Source organism: Manacus candei, unplaced genomic scaffold, assembly GCF_025592945.1.
Source record: "Manacus candei isolate 608988 ecotype Guabito, Panama unplaced genomic scaffold, ASM2559294v1 h1tg000049l, whole genome shotgun sequence".
Lineage (NCBI taxonomy): Eukaryota > Metazoa > Chordata > Aves > Passeriformes > Pipridae > Manacus > Manacus candei.
In genome coordinates, this window is record NW_026138097.1 from 12337501 (window position 1) to 12354822 (window position 17322).

General features: G+C 42.5%; 2 protein-coding genes across 9 annotated transcripts in view; both read right to left on the minus strand.

The window, feature by feature from the left end:
- Positions 1 to 17322, minus strand: part of ATXN1 (ataxin 1) — a 476222-nt gene that overhangs the window by 286196 nt on the left and 172704 nt on the right. Inside the window, exons 5-6 of one of the 8 annotated variants that reach the window (XM_051799175.1) lie at positions 15061 to 15186; positions 9304 to 9412 (exon numbers count right to left, since the gene is read on the minus strand). The exons of 5 other annotated variants lie outside the window; for them this stretch is intronic. The gene's annotated coding sequence lies outside the window, so the exon portion shown is untranslated. Of the gene's footprint in view, positions 1 to 9303; positions 9413 to 14257; positions 14407 to 15060; positions 15187 to 17322 lie in introns of all 8 variants that reach the window. 2 more of the 8 variants (XM_051799173.1, XM_051799174.1) reach the window with 2 other exon arrangements.
- The window catches only part of LOC127476333 (uncharacterized), a 414088-nt gene that overhangs the window by 242077 nt on the left and 154689 nt on the right, over positions 1 to 17322 (minus strand). The gene's annotated exons all lie outside the window — the stretch shown is intronic.

Consider the following 17322-nt stretch of genomic DNA (forward strand, 5'->3'; position numbering starts at 1 on the left):
AGTGACTCTCCCTCATGCCTGGCAGGCAGGCAGGAAAAGACTACTGGGGGTTGTATGTGCAGTTTGGTTTTCCTTAAACATGCTCCGCTTCCTAGGTTGGACTAAACATTTTGCAAAACAAAATGAAGACTGGGCGCCTCCCCAGTGGCAGGGGACAACTATGGTAGGCAGAGCTGGGGAAATGCAGGAACCAGGAGGAGGGGAGACCACACAGTTGCTCAGGCCATGTGTGGGGCCCTGATGCAAACTGAATCACTTCTTGCTTTCTTCTTTCATGTAGAAATGGTGGATGCTGATAAGCATGCAGGGACCTCACACTCAGATGCACTCCTGCACCCAGAAGCTAGAGAAGGTCCAGGCCAGTCCAACCAGTCTTTGCAATTTGCATCATCTCCTGTTGACCAGATGTTACCCCAGTGCTTTCCAGGACTGCTTCAAACATCACAGTGATTTAACTGCAGACAAGTACAGTGACCTCCAGTTGGAACTTACCTTCCTGCCCAGGGCCCGAAGCCTGATCTAAACACAGCATCAGGATGTTAACCTAGCTCCTTACCCTATGTGGGAATAATCTGGTATCTCCAAGCAATCCTGATACTCAGTATCCTCCCAGCCCCACCCTCATCAAGTCCTCTCCTCACTTTTGTCACTGCATCACACACACTGATCACTCAGGTAACCAGTGTGGAGAAACAGAGAGCAGAGCAAGCAGCCTTTCCAACATGCTGAAGAGGAGTCCTTGGCTACAACTGTGTTTCCCAGCCATCAGACCCTGGATGTGTGCCACTGGGAACTGGAAGGATAAACCATTATGATTAAAAATTATAGTTACCTTCTACAGACGTAGCATACATCCCACCACAAACTTCCTCATCTAATTAATGCAGGAAAATAAGCCATACTCCCATACAACTGACCACTTTAGTGGCCTGAACACATCCACCATAAGACTGTTTCAAAAAAACCCCCTACGGTAAAAGGTTGTTTATTTAGTTGTGTTAAAAGCTCTCTAGGTCTTCACTAAGCCTGACTGTGTGGGAGTTGCAGAAGTCTCATTGTCCTCTCCCAGGGGTATGTCTTCTTCCAGGGCAGTCAAGATCAAAGACTGATCTAGAAAAAAAGAGCTCAGGCTGGCCTTGTCCTAGGCCTCCAGGCTTAAACAGGTCCTGTTGCCGCAGCTGGCTGAGCACAATGCACTCACATTTACGCTTCCCTCTCTCTCATGAGTTAGGAGAGCATTAGAAACAATACAACTAGATAAGCCAATTCTATCTTTTCTTGCCAATTCTACCTACATTTGATTTGGCCAGTATATTTGGATTCCCAAGGATATTTCTTTTCAGATCATCATGATCTCACTGTAGTTACTGTTTAAACATGTCCTGACAATGTACCGTTGACCAACCCCTTTTTTTCCCAAAACATCTTTGCAGAGATTAATTCAGTTCTTCAGCAATCGCAGAAACATGATTAAATACTTGCTGCAATCATGAGATAGTAGCATTAACTACCCTTTTTTGTCTAAATTTTTAAACACAAAGAGATGCGGTAAGAAACAAATGAAGGAATATTGATGCATGCAGTGAAGAAATCCTTAGTACCTGTCGTGTATCTATTTCCACTTCCTGATTTTAAATGAAGAACTACTGAGACAAACAGCTTTTTTGCTGATTCTATAATTTTCTTTGAAGATGGAAGGAGACACTGGGCCACAAGTTTATGAACCCAGCATATTTTCCCTGCATCTTTATGTGTATCAGGTTTGGCTTCCTTTTATTGTTCTATCCCTTCAGACCATAAGCATTTGGTGAAATGATTTGGCAGTCACTCTGCACAACACCTCTAGCAAAACCAAGCGAATGAATTCTTGGTCACTTCATTAAGTGCTCCCTCAATGATACCACATCTAGCTTCCCAGGCTGTTGGCAGTGGGCAACATCCAGTACCTCACAGAAAGCCAAAAACTATGAAAGCAGTCATAATAACGCAACTAGGCACCCACAAACAGTGTAAAGCAACAGAAAAGCAGACTTCATCTGACTTCTGCAGTTTCTACTCGTGACTGCTGAGTTGCACTGCTGACATGAGTGACAGCTGATCAGCACCACTTAAGATCCATGCATGAACACAGTGGGGGTGAGGTGTATAATGTACACACAACTCTTGCTGAGGGAAAGGAACTCATTCTTGCTTACGACCTTCTTTATATGTCTGTTGTTTCTGTGGAATCATTTGACTTATGCTACTGAATACAAAACACTTGTGAGCAGTGGGATGGAGAACCAAGTTCAAACTCTTTTTCCAGTTATCCCTGTTTGCAGTTAGGGGAGACATACACTGGAAAACCAGAAGTTGCAGTCAGTCACCTTCCATAAGCAAGCTCCTATCCTCCCCAGGGCTGCACAGCTTTGTGGGATTTGGAAACATATATGAAATCCTGTCCCCAGAGGAAGGAAAGGTAAAACCTCTGTGAAATTTGTCTGGTTCAGGATTTTACTACATGCCATCTGGCTACTGCCACCAATACTGCTATGCAACTGGAAGTCATCTGCTGGTATCCTGGGAGGTTCTCCCCTCAGAAAAAGCTTTTTTAGGCACCATATTAAGACATTACCAGTGCCAGGCCACTAATGTGGTTTTCCAGAAGAGTGTAACAGTTTTCACACATAAACTACATCTCTCTATCTTATGATCAGGATGCCATTTATGTTAGTCCTAGGAATAATATAACAGATGGAAACCCACTGTCCAAGAGGAAACTGCATGGAATACAGTATCTTACAGAGAGAAACTTTAACTTCTGTTTCAGAAACAACTGTACAAAGAGGAAAGTCTGGGTGTTAATAGCACATGCAGGGGACAGTAATTCTCTGCATCTTTAAAACTGTTCAAAACATGGTTTCTTAGCACTGGTTATGCTTGTTCCCTATATATGGCATAACTTACCACTACTTAAACTTTGGTGGAAAAGCACACACAATTTTCCACAGCTATGCCATCTCTTAAAAACTGCTCCACCCTGTCCTTTTTTTTAGATTATTATTTCTCTTTTTAACAGCCCTAAGAAAAACTGCTAGGAATTTTTCTAGGGGAGTTCGTCAAGAGTTTGGTAGATTCATATGCAGTTGTCCTCAAAACATGTATAAACAAATCTATAAAAGTAAATAGCAGCCTTAAGTGTATAAACACTCAATTTTAATTTTTACATATTTTCCTTACCTAGTAATGTTTTTTTTCCCTAGTAGAAACCTTTGCCCGTGCCTAAACACAACATTTCTAATACAGATCCAGTCACTGGATATCTCTGTGCACAAAGTAACTGACCAAGTGACTTTAACTAACTAGTGATCAAAACCAGTGTTTCTTTAGGTCCGGACCTAAAAATCCACTTGAGTGTCGTTTAATGTGAAACGATGGGGAACCAGTCTGCTTAAAGTCCAGCCACTGAGAACATTTAGTGACTTTGCTGGAAAGGCAGGCTTACATTCTCTGCTGAACTGGGCCACCGAGACTCCAGACGTATTTGCCGCTGTGCCAAGCCACAGCTATCTGAGGGAGAGTGGAGGCATAAATTGCATTTAAACGGACAGAGACTGTGAATCCAGTGCTTTGCACGGTGAGTAGGTTGAATGCAATGAACTGTGCTAACTGATCTTCGTGCAACCGAGCAACTTTATTTAAGCTGGAGCCCAAGTTAGGCTCACTGTGCATTACTACAGCAACAAAATGACAGGCACACTTCCTGGGAAGCAAGTGAGATTGTGACTGATACATGCTGTAAACTTGCTGGAAAGAGTACACTTTGGTTAGGTTTTTTTATGTGAACAAACATACATAACAAATGCTTCTTTTCCTTAACACTACTTCATACAATGCAGTACTGCAGATTGGGTTTTAAGAGAAAACCAACTTTTCCAGAGAAAGGGTACAAATTAACAAAAAAGTTTACAGAATCTTGGTAGATCTAGGGGATAGTTTTTACTTTATTTGCTGGTATTTGCTATTGATATTTATCTGATCACCCACGTGTCGGTTTTTCTTTAATTTAATCGCTGCACTTGAAATAATTTCTCTTTGGAAGGAATGACTCAGTGGTTAGACTCTGGACTCTCAATCCTGTTTCCAACTCTCCATTTGCTCACAGGGTAACAACATGTTTAGTTATCTTTAAATCACAAGGAACCTATTCCAAATTTTAATGATGTAACCTCGTTGCATCCCAGCAGAGTAAGAACTCTTTTTTATGACTTTCCCTTTACATATGGGAAATGTATTGAGTTCTTCAGGGGATGCTGCAAACTGGCACTAGCAGCACTGGTACATGCATTAAGAGATCATGATGAAAACTGTGGTGTTGAGGAAAAGACATGTATCCTCTTTGAAACACCAGCAAAATGGGCTGAGGGAATGGCAAGGAGGTCGGGTGTGGACAGCTGGCAGCTGCTACCATTTCAGTTACCAGCACTGAAGTCAATACCCTTATCACTACTCTTGCAAGCTTTTCAGTGCACTGGCATGACCCATCCAGAAAAAAAAGAAACAGAACCACCTCCAAACCACAAAAAACCCAAAACTCACCTTCAAGCCAAGTAACAGAAAGAGCTAAGTTTCATCCATCATCAAAAATCATCATTTATTTTAGAAAGAAAGTGTCCTTTTGGACATCATTCTATGTCATTTTTCAATGGACTTTTAACAGGGAAATGAGATATTTTAAACCCCTCAAATTGAAGAATATTTTTTGATATTCTGTTTTCTCGTAATAATACTGGTGATGATGTCACTCAGTAGAAAACTCTAGCAGTTTCTGACTGACTCAGTACTTTCAGGGCAAATCTGTCTTTCAGATTTGTTAACAACAGATTTACTCCTGAACCTTGTCCCCTGATGTTTGTGAAATTACCCCAATTGCAAGGGTTATCTCCCTAGTCCTGGCAAATCATTCCAGCTTTGGCTTGTTTTAACGCTGTGTTTTTCTCATTTTCCACTTCAGGTTCACTGTCCTTGTGTCACCCAAAAGAGCAAGCAAAGAATTAAGAGGAATTCTTGGAGAGGGCAGAGATAAAAGCAGAGGATAAAGGCAAGAAACTATTTGTCTGCGATCCTGTTAGCAGAGAAAATGCTTTACAAGGCTACCTTGTGGGGAACATGCCCTAGCCAATAGCAAAAAATCCTCCACGTAGCTGCTTTGTAAAAATCCCAAAGTATAAAACACGTCTTTGAAGCCAAATTAATGATCCACAGCACGTTGGAAATCCTTCTGACTCTTCTGTAGACATAACGCTTTTTCACCCTTTTGACTTTGAGCTGAGCCTCAGGAACAGACTTGCTCAGATGGATGAAACTCAGGAATAGAAAACACCAGCAGGGATTTTCACAATGGTAACTACAATGAGGAATACAGGGCATATATTGTGCCTACAGCTATTCTTTCAAAGTTACTCCAGGCTGAACATTTTGGGATATAAAGGATGCATTTTGTGTCCATTCTAAGTGAGTTAAGAATAGAAATTACAAAGAATGTAATTCTCTTAATCTGATTTCTTAATGCTTTCTCTTGGGTTTACCTGGTTAGTTTCCCTTTTGTTTAGCAGCAAAGTTTTAATCTGTATAATCTGGTCTGTGGAGAACTAAAAGATGACCTGCATTTATAAATTGCTAAACATTATCATCAAAATTTTCTGCAGAGCTTGGATGATTACCTTAAAACAATGGAATTCCTGTAGGTCAAATCTTGTCCCTCCCAGTAAAATAAAATTAAGGAAAAACAAACAAACAGCTAGGAGAGATTATTCGGGAACCTGAGAGCTCTCAGCCCTTCAGGAGAAGCCCCTAAGTACAAGTGTAAGCTTGGGTCTCTCAGGAAATCTGCAGATCCTGAAGAAAATTTCCACTCTCAGCCTGTCACCTTCCCTCCACTGGCCATGCCTTTCCCTCTGTGCACACCTGCAAAGACCAGGGTACCCCTTATGACACTGCCAATAGGATCACCATAAATTTCAGTGTTAAATTCTCCAAAACTCTGTATGCATTAGCAGGCGGAGCACGTCAAACAACTTGTTCTGTTCACAACTTACCTAGTACCCTAAATAGACAGAGCTCCAAATATTGCTGTCCTGTGGAAAGAGGTTGGCTACATATCCTGTTCCCCCTTTTCTATCTAGCCCTTTACAATTGCTTTGGCCTCTTTAGAGGGTGCATCACATTCAGGAAGCATGTATGAGGTTCCTTCTTAGTTATCATGTTTCAGATAGAAATGGCTTTCCAATTTACAGCTACTGTTTCTCTAAGGTGCCCAGGTTAAACACTCAGGACATTGCTCCTCTTCTTTTCTGCAAGGTCAACCCACAGCTGTTTCTCTAAGGGCTCTAGATTCTGCTCTGCAAAAAGGGAATCTGTGAAAGATACCATATGTGAAACCTGCATCTAAGAGCACCTGAGATCCAAGGGACCCTATGGCCCAAATGCCATAGGGGACATGTAAATTGCTTAGATGTACTAAGGGTTTCTTCCAGCACCTCTTCATATCGGGCGAAGTTTGTTTCATGTACATGATATAAAACAAGGGCAGCCTTCGTGCCCTTGAGCTACTTGTCCAGTAATTGAGGATCTGATAATTTTTAAGTGATATCAGAGGAGCTTTAATTAAAATCCATTTCTAGCCTTTAAAATGGGTAAGAGTGACTACAACAGTGGCTTCAGACTTGCAGATACAGGGACCTATGGAACAAAACATATTTATCAGTGCATCTCGCAGGGGAGTGCCATACACACCACAGGACAAATGCTGACCTCAGTTGCTAGGAGACTTTCCATTTACCTTATCACAAATGCCAGATTTAGACTAAAACAGGTAACAACCTGAGCTCCTTGATTTGACCTCCTTCTTGGGCTCGGCATATGAATCTAGTGAGAGGACTTGCAATGTCTGGATGGTTCCCCACCTACAGCCCCTTTCGGCCTAATAAAAACCAATCCCCTCCTCATTTAACACATGCTGGAGCCTGCAGAAAAGGAGTAAAGCATCACTGCAGTGCTTGGTGACCCTGAACAACCTCAACAGGTGCCTTGCTCTTGTGGAAAACACATGTTGCTCTGTCACTATTAATACACAGGCAGTGTGAAAGGCATATGCATGTTTGTTTGCGTGGGGAGCATAAATTATGGAGATTCCAGGTTTGAAGCCGTCACCTTTTGAATCTACAGAGCTGCTCCTGGGAACAGCCTAGGCGCAGGACCACAGCTAAGCGCGGAGCAAAGTCCCACAGGTCAGGCAGTCATGGGGAGTGTGCAAGGGCAGACCAGAACGCTGTACAGCTGAAGGTCTCAATGCTCTGGTGACTGAGAGGGTTCACAGACCAGGGAAGAAAATAAATTAATCACGTTGCCTCCAGACTGCCTGGCTGAAGTCATCCCTCTGTCGATAGCCTCCCTCATCACCACACAGACAAGCTGCTCGCTCCCCACACTGTTAAGTACAAGGCAGGAGCTGTTTATTGTTTCAGATTTAAGGATTCAAAATGGCAAGTCAAATTGATTTCCTGGGAAGTGAGGAGAAGTACTGTCAAATAGTCCCTCTACTCCTCATCAAGTGATGAGTAGCAAACACATATCCCGTAGAGATAACAGCCGTGGGGTGACATGTCCCAACAACTGTATTTTTCCTCTGGATAGCTCTGGAGCCACACATAGCAGAAAAATAAGGTCTACTTTTGTAGCAAGTTAAAAGGAGCACAGATCATGAACTCATGGGTAGAATCAAGGCTATATGCACAAGGCACAAAACCTTTCATCTCATAGCCTGACCACAGCTGCCACTTCCAAGTCATACAAAGTGAGAAAAGGGGAGAGATGATGGAAGTAAAATGCCCTATGCCCATTTATCTCAGGATCTCCCAGTTTTATGTACAGATAGAGGAAACTGTGCCCCTGAAACTTTTCCCTTATGGCTGGAAGATCTTTAGATGGTGAGAAAGGCATTGACTCAAACTTTGCTGAGATCTTATCCACACATATTTTCATTGATCAAACTCCACCACTCCGTCCACATTGAAAGCCTTGACTGAGCAGTGCAGAATGAAAATGGACAACACGAGGCAGGTAGCACTATTTTTTCCCCCCTGAATTCACATAGTTGTGCTACAAACCTGTCCCTGCTCTAAATTACTGATGCAAGAGAAAGAGAACCAAACAACATACACACGTACCCCACACACCAAGTGTACAGTGACTAGAGTGGAGAAAGCCTGCATCCTCTACATTCATGAAGAAAACAATGATAAGGCAAACAAAGAAAAAGCTAACTCCACTGCTGACAGCTAAAGGGATGGAAGACTAGCTTTTTATTGCCTGTGAATGATGAAACCGTGGCCATTAGCAACAGAGGGTAGATGTAAGTAGTGTTACCACCCATGACATCCTTTGCAGACACTGGGGAGTCCAGACCTCACAAAGGAGTAACATTTTTTTCTGCAAAGTGCACTGCTGAGGAAAGCACTCCCACACCCCTGCCCATTCTTTCCCCTCCCTTTGCAAAGGGATAGTTCACACCACTTCAGGAAAACAAGGCAAGAATCAGCCTTGACCATAACGTCCCACCAGTGAGACGATGCAAATACTATTGACCCTGATGTAAGGAGTCAGTGAAATTAGTCCTCTGTGCAGCCAACTGGCCCTTGGCTGATGAGACCACCCTCATACTCTCAAGGCAGTATTATATATCCCATCTCACCTTCCGTGTCCCCTAGCTAGGTCCCTTCCTCTTTGACTCATGCAGACTGCACCTGATATCTGCAAAGCAGATCAGGGAAAACCTCCGCTATCTTCTGCTGCACCAGACCTCTTCCAGATTTGCCTCCCTCTCACATGTTTCCTATCAAAAATTTACCTTCCAAAGCCCAGCAGAAGGCAGATCTATTGATATGCCCACCCTGCTGCTTGGAGCTACAATTGCCTAATGCCATCCCTCTTGTGGTTGTACAGGCCAAGACGAGCCTAGGAGGTCACAGCTCAAGCTGCTCCTCACCTAAATTGGTGGCACAAACCCAATTTTTTCTTTTCTAAAGCACAGATAATGATCAAGCAAAAATAAAACAGAACTCAATTTTTAAAATATACTTGGAAAAGTAACTATTAGATCAAACAAGGCAGGGACTTGACGTTGTGGGGGTAGGGCTCCCTGCCTCTCTACGTGCCTTCTTAGCTGGGTCTCCCATGGAAACAGTGTGGTCTACAAGCCCCAGAGTTACCATTTGACTCTGCGTGACATCCATTGGCATGTTGATTCACAACCATGAGCTGTACCTGCTTCCCACAAGAAGATCCAGAGTGTAATTTGCAGGGAAGGCAAGATCCGATGGGCCCGAACAATATGCTAGAGCACTGTATCGATGCCTATCAATCGATCCATCCCCTACAGAAGAGGAAAGAAACGTCAAAGCAAACGGTCTTTTGCAGGCACAACAGCTGTTACACCACTTTTTGGCACGAGCTGCAGTTCATACTGCAGCCTTGTCACTCTCCACCCCTTTCTTGCAGCTCCTTTCTCTCACAGACCACCTCCACTAAGCAAGCAATGGGCTGATGGTAGTCCCAAGACATCTTGGGATGGCTGCACAGCATTGCTTCCCTGCTGCATTTTCCTGATGCCTTCTGCCTATCAGCCTCTTTTCTGAGCCACCTTTAAACAAGGACAATAAAAAAAAGGAAAGAATCCAGAAACACTGGACTGAGATATAGTCAGTCATTAACTGTTCATTAATGGCATTGCAATGGAAAGAGGCGACAGCTGTGTTTCTCCAGCCCTCATCATCCAGCTTCTATAGCTTAGTCCCTGCTTTCACACAATCGATTAATTTGAAAAAAAGTTTATCACAAAAGCATTCATTTAATTTAACTATCCACAGAGGCCTCAGATAACATGCTTCACAGGTCCCATTCTCAGACTCATAATGATCAGCTCAATCCCCTGCAGCCTTAAATCCCTTATTTAACACGCACCTTTGGATCCCAGTACAGTATTACATAGCTGACAAAGCAGCAAATAAAGAGAAATATTTTTAAAAGGTACGGATGGTGAGAGAATAATCAGAGATACAATTGTCAGAGCCTTGTGTTAACTAAGGACACCAGAGAAGTATGGCTGATGCAGCCTCCTCACCACTTAATGTGAATAAACAGCTTACGAGTGGGAGAGGCTGAAAGGGGAGCAGCCTCCTTCCCTGTCACGGGAGAGGGAATGTGATGATCACCAAGTACCAAAAAAGCTCTCATTTGTGAAACCCCTGAAGGGAAGGAGCCTGCTGCTCCTCCCCACAGCTTCCTAGCGGTGATCGTGAGCTCCTGGCACATAATGTCGCTCATCTCACCATCACATGGCAAGTCTCACGCCATCTTCTCAATGCAGAAACACAATTAGGTTAAAAGACAGAAGCTTTCTGATAGTCTTTTCTTTCATATGCCTCTGTTTCTGATGTATGACCAAAGTCCTTATGCTTCTGTCTTCTGAAAAGCAGCCTTGAATCTAAACCAGTGCCACCAGCCTTCCTCAGAGCCACACAGACAAGCTTTCATATCCTCAGAAAACACAAAATATGGTCCCCGCACCACCACAGAGCAGCACGTCTCCCACAACGAGAGGATTCTGCAGCGGGCGTGGGTGCTCAGCCAAGTCTGAGGTCTCCTGGCACAGCAGCTCCCCTCTGGCCACCGGCCAAACATGTGCCGTCTGCGAGCATGGGGTCGATAGCCTTGGATGTACAGCAAACCGCTGGAAGGAAGGGCTGACCGACCGTGTACCCTTTACGCCGGTTGCCTCCCGGCTGGTGTCGCTTAAATTAAAACACTGACCATTAAGTTTGGTCCCTGGCAGGCTGCAGCGAGGCAAGGCTGTATCTTTCAGTTCGCTGAGAAGCAAAATAAACAGCACAGTCTTGACCTCACACTCCTCTTGCCAATAAAGCCTAACCAGGGAGCAAAAAGGACAAAAACCCAAGCACAGAAGAAATGTATCAGAGTGCAATCTTCTCCTTCCAGCATTCAAGGGGCTGGCTCTTCCCCTGCAGAAATGCTACCGTACACTTCCAACACCAAGCTTTCCATGACACAAACAGATGCACAGCCACACATCTGCAATATAAAGGTCTGTACCTTACAACTACAGGGAAGAGTTGCACCTCCCTAGAGGTTCCTCCAAAAAGACAGTTTTACAAGAACTGGACGCTGGAGAATGGCTTTGCCAGTTCAGCTGAACAATTTCTATTGCCTAGGTTTCACAATCAGTTTTCTTCTCAAAGAAGGGGCCTGGAAAACCTCTAAATGACTCCTGAATAATAGTTTTGAGGTAAACTGCTATCCTTATTATAAAAACGAATTGAAAGGAAACATATGACAACAGTACAAATACCTTATGCTAAATGACTCCAAAGCAGAAAAATCCAAGCTTTCCCAAAAAGAGCTCAAGATTGTACTGGGCTCTAGATCTGAAGACTGTAATAGCTTCCCTCTTCATTAGTGTAAGCACAGAGCATCACGGTCACTCAGCTCAGCCCTCCCACCGTGTGAATACAACCCTCCTTCAGGTTGGCATCAACCGCCCTAGCTTCTGTAAACAAACTTATCGCCTGTTTAAAAGTAAAACAGAAGGGAAATGGGCCAGGAAATTATCCAATATGGTTCTGAATGAGCATTTCAAGTGGCAGAGACCTCAGGAGTTCCATAGTTACCACTGCTGGGAAACAATTCCCAGCTAACAAAGACATAAAAAGACCCACCCAAGTAGGAGAAGGGCTGTAAAGCTAAGGAAATAGGAGAAGTCATGAAAGAAAATACATTATTAAGGAAAAAGGAAAAAAAAAATCAAAGCAAGAACACCAAAGGGGAAAGAAATAAGTCTCTAGGATTAGCAGGGAGAAGTACAGATTTAAGAAAGATCCATTGTGCGAGTACAGCTTTATAAAAGCTTACAACACAGCGACCTTTAAAAATAGCTTTATTTCTATTGCCAAAGCACCTCCACAACCTGCATCAAATAAAGCTACAATTTGTCAAGGAGCTGAATGCACTGGTTTTAATGGGATTTCATGGTTCTCAGTAACTTCCAGGATTATGTCCCTACCACAAAGTGCTAAATTGTCTAGGAAAACACACAGGAGGAAACAACAGTAAAACAACCCCAGAGCACAACCACTGTGCACAATCTTTTACATGTTACTGAATGAATGATATCAGCTGTTACAATAACAGACACATTCAATATCCCAAGCTGGAACTCCTATGCAGGGTACTGAACACTTTTGCAAAATGCACTGTTTTCCTTAGCTGTTTCATGCTAGATTACAGCAAACGGCCAGGCTCTTTCTTGTGTGCTTTGGGGTGGGGGTATTACTCTTTTTTTCAGTGACTTATTGCTTATGAAAGCAATTGATGGCAACAGTTAGGTTACCTCCTATCCCAAACCATTCTTTATCAATCACCATCTTGTAAAGCCTTCAAGTCCAAAGTGTAGGTTACTCCAAACTGCTGGGGGATGAGACTGGCAAGGTTATGGTTACTTTCTTTGTTTCTTGGGCCACACTCAGATTTAAACTCATTGTTAAACTTGGGACTGTCAGCTTCTTAAGAATAAATGCTTGTCACTGAGTGAGACAGGCTGTGGTATGACCACAGCAGGGCTCATTCACTGGCAAAACTCAACCGGGGGAACAGCATTTCAATCATTTTGGTAAGAAAAGCACATTGGCACTCCAGGAGCAGGGAGATGCCATCAATGGCATTATCATGCTCTCCCTTCTTTCAGGGGTCAGGTTAGAGAGGTGATTTACACAAAACTAGCATAACATTTTTCGTTACTATAGTTTTTTAATGGTGTCTTCAAGGCACACAGTAGTAACCACAAAGGAAAGGACTTATGCTCCCAATATTCACCTGGAGAAACGAGTGCACAACTTGCACAAAATCAGTGGAAGAGATGCCAGGATGTAGGGAACTGCTTATGGAGTGATCACGCTGTAGTCACTGCAAAGCGGAGCGATGCTTTAGGTGTGGGTATTGCTGTTGGCAGAATATGAGGGTGACAGGAACAGGAAAAAAAAAGGAAAGAAAAAAGAAAAAAAAAAGACAAAGTCTCAATAGAAGAAAAGACCCTGCAGGTTGCTTGCTGCTGCTCAGTAGTCTGCCCATAATAAAGCTAACCCTGCAGTCCCACCAGTGAGGACTGTGAAGCCAAGTTGAGTTTGAACTCATTGGCATCAAGGTTATACATGCAGATCAGCCTGGTAGCCCTGCCTGTGACCGTGTTCATCACAAGGCTGACAATCCCTGCTGAAGGCACTTGAGATCAGAACAAAAAGGGATGCTTGTAGGTCAGCTTTAAACCTCAAGAGACTGTGGGTGGGTGAACAAAGAAGGGGTGGGCATGTACGTAAAAATAAAAGACCACAAGACACCTGGTTTCTCAGTACTGCTACTAGCCTATTCCTTCCAACACCATTAATAGCATGCCAGACTTCACAGAAACAAAAGCAAGCAGCCAGGCTCTTCCTCCCTCAAACAATAAAACAGAATTGTAAAACAGAGGCAAAGATGGATTCAATTAGCGCAAGATCTTTTTTGATAAAGATTACTCAAATAAGCCACATACGGAAGTTCTCCACATCTACAACATTTCTGCACCATTATTTGTAATAACATGACACCTCACTTTGCAGAAGGTGCCACACTGGATACTAATAGCACACTTATTATTAGATTTTCTGCATGGTTACATAAGCCTGCAAAAGGGGAAAAATGTAAATGATTCAAGAAGATATTCTTCTTGTGGTTCTCACGAAGTCTTTAGTATCTGAAGATTGAAGACGATCCCTCCTGGCAAGAAACAATCAATTTTTATGCTTCATTAAAACAGTTCTTTTAGTACTTTTAACAAAATGCTCAAAGGCAAGCCAAGCGAAGAATATATACTTTTTTTTAATCTAAAAATTCTGTGCTAAATTTTACTCTCAGATCTTCCAAACTCTTCTCCTAAAATTAAAATGAAGCTGTGTATGCAACTTTGTGTTTATTTTTTCCTCATAATCTATGATCTGAGGACATTATACCCTGTCTAAACCCAGCTGTGAGCAGGCACAAATTTCAAAAAAGGACATAATAAGGGCAAAACCAAGGGAGATATGCACTATCTCTGGTAACACTGAGGGAAAAAGACTTCTGCCATAATACAAGGTCATAAGTCAATGTCAGTCCCACCAGAATAACTTACCCATGTCAACACACCGGCAGTAGGTGCTCAAGAACCTTTTCAGCTGCGTGACCAAGAGCACTTCTCTTCCATTATTCAGAAACACACAGGTGATAGCAGTAATCTCTTAAGCACATGATGAGTTGTACAATCCTCAGAGGACCTTTCCCCTGAAATCAATCAGTGTCATACACTCATCCCCAAAGTCCATCTCTGCACTCACCAGATGTTTGCCTGCTGACCTGCCTCTGGAAATACTGTCTAACATGACACACACCCAAAGGAATGGTGGGCTAAGCCACTGCTTATTAACCAAATTTATCTGGTATGACTTAACAGGTCCCTTAGCCATAACACAACACTACACACAGAATCCTACAATGCAGCAAATGCAGGAAGGGTTTACTACATTCTACAGCATCTGTCCTTACCTATCAATGAGCAGAACGCTAATTTAAATGTCATGTTGTCTCAGACTTCACTGCTGTGCAAATGGCATCTAAACGCTGCTGTCACTGGTGCATAGGGTTTGCTCAGAGATTAGATAAGTGCAACAAATCTAACACAAGTTCAGAGGGCTGGCTGACAAGCTGCATACAGGAATCGCTGTTCTATTCCCTTTAAACATAAATGTAAACTTACTTTTTGGAGGACTCAGCGATCTTGCCTTAATGCATATGGAACAGTCCCCAACCCAGGGCAAGCCTCTGGCAGTAGCAGGGAACTAGGTGGACATCACCAACACAGCAGAAGGTTTTGCCATTGCACTACCAGATCTAACAACACATTTCTACATCATGAAGACAGAACAACAGCTGGCTCACCTTGTTTCTGGCAAACGTGTTACTTCCACAGCTCATATGCAAATACATATAGTGCCTTCTGAGACACTCATTGAATTGCCCATGCGAGGGAAGTTTTAGGGTACTGTATCACTGTACCTTCATCTACTGAAAAAAAAAAAAAGAAGGAAAAGAAAAAAAATCAGCTATTGCAAAATTGCTAAGCCTTTACAAATAGATAAACTGCGGCAAGGATTTTTTAGATCCTGCATCCAGGTAGGATGGCCATTTGGTACAGAAGGCCAAATTTTAACCTGGTTTCTTCACCTGAACCACAGCTGAACTAGCTATGTTCACCTCTGATAAGATGACCCACAGTACCCACAAGCAAGCCAGAATGCAAAAAGGTGTTTGTAAGAGGCAGTCAGTACGTTCTGGAGAAGCAAAACTCACTTTTTTAGTCTTTCATGACTAAACTTGTGGATTCTAACTCATGATCTCTGTTTGCAAGAGGCAAAATGATTTTGGGTACTGCAGGTCCTCAAATTCCCTGATGAATTTCCATAACTCTGTGCATTCAGCATTTTGAAGGCCTTTTCTAGGTCCTGCACTACTCCATGAAGGGCCTGCAGGTAGCTCTGCACAAACATCAGAGCACATCTGTGTCCCCACTCAGTTCATTGCCAAACACAGTCTTTGTGTGGACCAGCATTTTTGAACCTTGTATACTTTAATTAGGCTTCTAAATCCATTTTTAGGAACCTGAAAAAAACTTGATTTTTATCTGTGCCAAGCAGCTGCATCTACTTGTTACTTAAACAGAAGATGCAGTTGTTCAGCACCTTTGACTATTGGACCAGCTTTATTTAGGTCCCTAACTTTAGTCGTCCATAGAAGAGCAGAGTCAAGTGAGATTTGAATCCTTTTGAAAGTGTCATGCTTTTTATATAAGCAAGAGATAAAGCTGCCTGTATTAGTGAACACAAAACTGAACAGTGTACTTGGAGCCACTTGTACCAGCAACATCCCACATCTAAGTAATTCCATTCAAGTGTAAATGAGGCACATTGCAATTTCAGGATTATTTACTACATTTGTTTAGTACAATCACCTTGCAAGAAGCCTCAAAATGCTTTATTTGCAAAGAGCTGCAAAAATTGCCCCTAAGAATGTGTATATAAGGTGTCACATTTTTCTTTTTGGAAACACTGAAAAATATGAACAAAAATCCCATAGAAAAACATGCCTGGAAAGCTGGAAGAGAGGTATAAGATCCTTTTGAAAACGCAGCCCTCAAACCAGAAGGAAAAATGCTTTCTTGTTCTTCAGGCAGGTGGAAGTTACCTGCATTCATGTAGCTACAGAAAGCAAAACAAGATAAAAAAGAAGAGGACTAATCTGAAATGTCTTGACTAACTTAATATACCTAGATTGAATTTGTAAGCAGGTTATTATATTAATTATTTACAGTCTTGCCTTAAGAAGATGTAGATTTTTGTGTGTGTATGCACATTTGGATTTTTTAATACATTTATATCTGCTGATATGAAGAGTTTTCTTTGCCTCAGAAAAAATGATCTGATTCTGCCTTCATTTACACTGATCTAACTCTAAAATTCAACAGTTACATTGCTGTAAAATTACTATTATCAAGGGGAAGAACATTCTAAAATTATCCCTTCAGCAGAGAGCACAAAGCCTGAAACTCTCAGTGCTTTCAACACCATTTTATCAGGACTGTGATCTCGGTACGGCTGATAATGCAGCCAGCCGAAGCCATGAAAGGGAGCTTTGTGCCCAGCTACACACCAGGCCATGTAAGACTTCCAGCTTTTTGACTGGCCAACAGGGATGTTGCTCTTAGTAACACAGCAAGATTGATTAGGTACAGTAAAAAAAAGAAAAGGGTATTTAGAAAGATAGTGGTGAAATAAAAGTTCCTCCTCTATGAAAGCTGCTACAGTGCATGCAAGCAAAAAATGCCAAGTAGTCAAAAAAAAGGCAAAGTGCTCAAATATTTCAGATACTCAACTAGTAAGGAGACTCAGAAGTTTGTTTATAATGGAGAAAACTCAGCCCTGTCTGATCCAGAATGAATGCAGTGTGATATCTCTGGTGAACCACACACAAACCTGCAACTGAATCTCCAATGCATCACCCGGTGAAGGAAAATCCAACTACTCTCACTACTGTTGAGACTTTTGCCTTCAAGATCTTATTCTGACTTCTGCTAGTACTCCGCTCCAGTCGGTGGAGGCTGGCCAGCAGAAAGAGATGTTCCCTGGAGAGCTGCCCTCCTTCAGA